Genomic DNA, 5,568 nt, shown 5'->3' on the forward strand with positions numbered 1-5,568 from the left:
GAGATAGAGAGGGTAGTGGTGTTGTCTACAATGACTAGGAAAGATCAGAGGACAAGGTATAACAACATTCTGAAAGCCACCACTTTCAAGATGGGCCACTAGTACTCAGGAACCCATGGCCTGAGACAGGTGCTCTTGGTGTCAGGATTGCCAGTGGCTTCCTATTGTTTGGATGACAAATGCATAGAGACTAGACCAATGGACATTTATGTGCACCCCAAAAATCAGAGCTAACTTTATGATGATGAAGATGATGATATTTGTTAGGTGCTTACTATATGCCAAACCCTGTTCTAAGTGCTGGGGTAGATAAAAGGTAATCAGGTTGTCCCACGTGGGGCTCACAGTCTTAATCCCCATTTTACAGATGAGGTAACTGAGGCACAGAGAAGTTAAGTGACTTGCCCAAAAGTCACACAGCTGATAAGTGGTGGAGCCGGAATTAGAACCCATGACCTCTGACTCCCAAGCCCAGTCTCTTTCCACTAAGCCAAGCTGCTTCTCAGTAGTATACACTCAGTAATTGGACAGCTGCCTCATTTCTCCAACTCTACTCACATCTCACCACACTCCAGAAGACTACTCCTTCATTTTTACCAAGAGACTCCATCCTTCTCTTTACATCAGCAAAGTCTGGTCCCATAACCTAATCTCATGTCCAGACTCCTCAAGTGGGATGAGTTAATGGGTCTCTGGAGAGAGACTTTCTATTCCCAAAGGTTAATCCTATTAGTTCTGACAGAGAAAAACAGTGGTGCCTTTTGGGAAATTGTGATTAATATTTATTTAGCAATTGCCATCAACTATTATTGGCTAAAATGATTTCCTAATACTAAGGCAAAAGGAACTAAATCTTCCACTTATTTCTGAACTGAAGTTGGTAAATTTGGAAACTATACTAATTGCTCTAAATGAATGGCATTTAGTAAATTACTGTTTGGGTGATAAAGACATCTCAGTAGCCTATATGAGGAAATGTAGGCTAGCCCAAAACCTAACTTTTAACTAATGACTTTGTCTGGAGAGAACTTGGATCAGGAGGTCTTTAGAATTAGAATCGTCAGTTAGGAAATGACTTATTTTCCCACACTCTTTTTCCTCTTTCAGGCCTGCGTCTTAGGCCAGCAATGAACAAAACCTGCAGATATTTTAAAATATTATTCTTCACTACCTGTTTTTCCTTAATACAATACCCAAATCCTCTGCTGACCTTCCCCCTTCTTTCCAATGCAATGATTTGTATTGTTCATGAACGATATTTTCAACAACAAATGGAGGAAAGACCTAATTGGAGAGTTTCCTTACCGAGGGTAAAACAACAGGAGCCTATTATAAAAGCTTGGACAGTTCTCTGTAGCTAACATTCAAGTAAGGTTAATTCAGAATTCATCTGAAGCACGGAGAAAACAGTGTCAGGGAGTTTTAGTTGAACTTCAGCAGTACCATACAATTAAATACCATTTACATTTGGTACATGGATAAATCCAAAGTTTAATGAGTGAGCTCTGTTGCAAAATGTGTTCCACACAATTTCAGCTCCAAAGTGCTTCTACTTATCTATTAGTGTCTGAACCTAAAAGATATAAGTACTGGCTATCAAAATTTCAAGATGCTCTTTCTTCATTAGTAAATAGATTTAGAAGGAAGGCTATTTACAATGCAATACTGCTAAGCTGCTTTAGTGTTCTTCTATGACCAAGTGAGTTAAAGGGAAACAGAAGGAAGGGTAGCAAGTATCTTCACAGGTGTTTTGGGAGATATGGGCCTAGTGGAAATAGCATAACACTTAGTGCTATGCTCTGTATACAGTAATAATAATAATAATAATGGTATTTGTTAAGCTCATACTACGTGGCAAGCATTGTTCTAAGCACTGGGGAAGATACAAGGTAATCAGGTTGTCCCACGTGGGGCTCACAGTCTTAAACCCCATTTTACAGATGAGACAACTGAGGCCCAGAGAAGTGAAGTGACTTGCTCAAGGTCACACAGCAGACAAGTGGCGGAGCTGGGTTTGGAACCCATGACCTTCTGACTCCCAGGCCAGTCCACTACACCATGCTGCTTCACTCAATAAATAAGATTGAGTGATAACATAGGCCCGGAAGTTGAAATTGATGATAATGGCATTTGTTAAGCTCGAGCTGTGTGCAAAGCACTATACTAAGTGCTGAGGTGAATTCAAGCGAATCAGGTTAGACCCAGTCCCTGTCCCACATGGAGCTCACAGTCTTAATCTCCCACTTCTCCCTTAGACTGGGAGCCATACATGGAATAGGGACTGTGTCCAAAATTATTCTTTATGTGTGAGTTTAGCTCAATAGTAAGTGCCTTACAAATTCCAGGGTAATATTTTTAATTATAAGGAGTATTATTATTATTTTCAGGGGGTTTGCGATTCTTGATCAGCTCAGTGTTAAGAAAGTTCATGTGCTTATACTCCACCCCACATCTGATAATAATAATAATAATAATGATGATGGTATTTGTTAGGCGCTTACTATGTGCAAAGCAATGTTCTAAGCGCTGGGGAGGTTACAAGGTGATCAGGTTGTCCCACGGGGGGCTCACAGTTTTAATCCCCATTTTACAGATGAGGTAACTGAGGTACAGAGAAGTTAAGTGACTTGCCCAAAGTCACACAGCTGACAGTTGGTGGAGTAGGGATTTGAACCCATGACCTCTGACTCCAAAGCCTGTGCTCTTTCCACTGAGCCACGCTGCTTCTCAGCCATGCTGCTCATATCCTTTTTTTCCAAACCCACATCATTGTCTACCCAGACAGATGGGCATTGTTGAAAGAAGGTATCCTAATTGTGCCAGGGTATTCAAAGCTCCTAGTGAAACACACATTATGGCCAAACTGACTTTATCTGAGGTAGGAGTACTATAAATTAGCATCATTTGAGCACCATCTGTTTGAGAACTAGAGAAAAAGCATGGCTCAGTGGAAAGAGTGTGGGCTTTGGAGTCAGAGGTCATGGGTTCAAATCCCGACTCCACCAACTGTCAGCTGTGTGACTTTGGGCAAATCACTTAACTTCTCTAAACCTCAGTTACTTCATTTGTAAAATGAGGATTAAAACTGTGAGCCCCATGTGGGACAACCTGATCATCTTGTATCCCCCCCAGCTCTTAGAACAGTGCTTTGCACATAGTAAGCACTTAACAAATGCCATCATTATTATTATTAACTATCAGGAGCCACAAGGGCATATTCGGGTATTGTGCTAGTGGGTGACAATAAATCCAAAGAAAACTCAAGTGCTGGGTCAGCTTGCTCCAGGGATACCGTACATGTAACCTGAGATCTCCATTGACATCGTGAAACTAAATTGCTATCATAACATTCCGTTACCTTTAATTTAACTCAACTTCTCTGTCCCTCAGTTTTCTCATTTGTAAAATGAGGATTAAATGCCTATTTTCCTTCTCCCTTAGGCTGTGAGCTCCATGGGACAGGGATTGGGTCCTATATGATTATTTTGTATCTCATATCTACCCCACCACAGGGCCTGGGACATAGTAAATGCTTAAGAGAAGCAGCATGGCCCAGTGGAAAAAGCACGGGCCTGGGGGTCAATAGGACCTGGGTTCTAATCCAGGCTCTTCCAATTGCTTGCTGTATGACCTCAGTCAAGTCACTTAACTTCTTTGGCCCTCAGTTCCCTCATATGTAAAATGGGGATTCAATACCTGCTCTCCCTCCTACTTAGACTGTGAGCCCTGTGCAGGGCTCTATCCACTAGATACCTTCTAGTTAGTCTGACCTAACTAACTTTGACCTACCCTAGAGCTTAAAACCCCTCTCAGGGTCATGCCTGGCAAGTTTTCTGTACTCTACCAGTCACGACTACAGGAGGGAGAGTCAAGCAGAGGCATACTCATTCCATTCCTAGCTTGGGCAGTGGCTAGTGAGTGGAAGGCAGTCTGCTACAAGTCAAAACTCACCTGTGCTGGGCAGCAGTGGTATGGGAGAGAATCGAGGGCAGAGACTTGCTTACTGCATGGGAGGAGGCAATGGTAAACCACTTTGGTATTTTTACCAAGAAAACTCTATGGGATACACTACCAGAATGATTGCAGTTGGAAGTGGGGCATTCTGGAAGAGATGTGCCTATGGCGTAGCTTTGGGTCGGACACAACTCGACAGCATTGGACAACAACAAGCACTTAGAACGGTGTCCGACACGTAGTAAGCATTTAACAAATACCATAAACAAATCAGAAAATATGCTCACCTCAAAACAGCTTTGCTGGGGGGAGAGGTCAAGAAAATGGATAACGGTAGGAGCAGGGGATGGAAAATTAGGGGATAGATGAAACAGATGGTATGGCAACCCAGGGGAAAACTGAAAGACAACGGAGGCAGATAGATGCACTGCAATTGAAAAGAAAAAGATATTTTTGAGCAGACACTCCAAAACAATGCTTACAGTCTAGAAGGGGGAGACAGACATCAAGACAAATGATTCAATTATAGATATGTACATAAGTGCTGTGGGGCTGGGCTAGAGACAGAGGAGACTGTGTCTGGCATCCTTGGGTTGTCTAAGACCAACTTGAGGGGGTGAACGAGTAAAACAATCCTCTCGGGGTGTGCTGTCAGGACAATGGAAGCAGAGGTCACAAATTTGGAAGTTGGACACAACTCCAGTGTCAGAAGGCTTCTAGGAAGGGTACTTAGTGGCTCTAGAGCAAGGCAGAAGTGCGGAGGCCACCACGCACCACACTTATAGATATTTCATGAAAAATCTGTTTTTTCCCACTACCCCTGATTTATTTTAGTGTCTGTCTCCACTGACAGATGATAATCTCCATAACTGCAGAGAGTACATCAATATTTCTGTATTGTCCTCTCCCAAGTTTTTAGAACAGTGCTCTGCTCAGTATAATTGTACATATTTACTATTCTATTAATTTTGTTAATGATGTGCATATAGCTTTAATTCTATTTGTTCTGATGATTTTGACATCTGTCTATATGTTTTGTTTTGTTGTCTGTCTCCCCCTTCTAGACTGTGAGCCTGTTGTTGGGTAGGGACAGTCTCTATATGTTGCCGACTTGTACTTCCAAAGCAATTAGTACAGTGCTCGGCACACAATAAGAGCTCAATAAATACAGTTGAATGAATGAATATAAGCTCTGAAGGAATAGGATTGATTCATTGATTGAAGTCAGGGTTCTCCTGGAGAAACACTGTAGGTTTGGGAGTTGGGCCACTAGCTGTATGACATCCTCCACTTCAGGAAGGAGTAGCAAAATGTCTGAAACCTGTCCAGGGACTAAGCGTCCTGCATTGGCCTTTGCAGTAACACACACAAACACACACCAGCATTCATCAGCATTCAGTAATGTGTACTTCAAATATGAAAGACTATGCATTATATATATAAGTATGTACTTACCTATATATATATATATATATATATATATATATATATATAGGTATATCCATATATCCATATATATATATGACAAAACAAATAGTACATGTATATGATAGTTATATGTGTATGTACTTGCATATAGATAGGGTGTTTATATGTACATACCTATAGATATGA

General features: G+C 41.5%; 1 non-coding gene across 1 annotated transcript; it reads left to right on the plus strand.

Moving 5' to 3' along the window:
* The first annotated feature begins 3,803 nt into the window (after nt 1–3,803).
* Nucleotides 3,804–3,941, plus strand: LOC119937352. Its single transcript, XR_005454028.1, has one exon. It is a non-coding gene; the product is annotated as a small nucleolar RNA SNORA7 (small nucleolar RNA).
* Nucleotides 3,942–5,568: the final 1,627 nt, after the last annotated feature.

The sequence above is a fragment of the Tachyglossus aculeatus genome, chromosome 14 (assembly GCF_015852505.1).
Source record: "Tachyglossus aculeatus isolate mTacAcu1 chromosome 14, mTacAcu1.pri, whole genome shotgun sequence".
In the NCBI taxonomy this organism is placed as follows: Eukaryota; Metazoa; Chordata; class Mammalia; order Monotremata; family Tachyglossidae; genus Tachyglossus; species Tachyglossus aculeatus.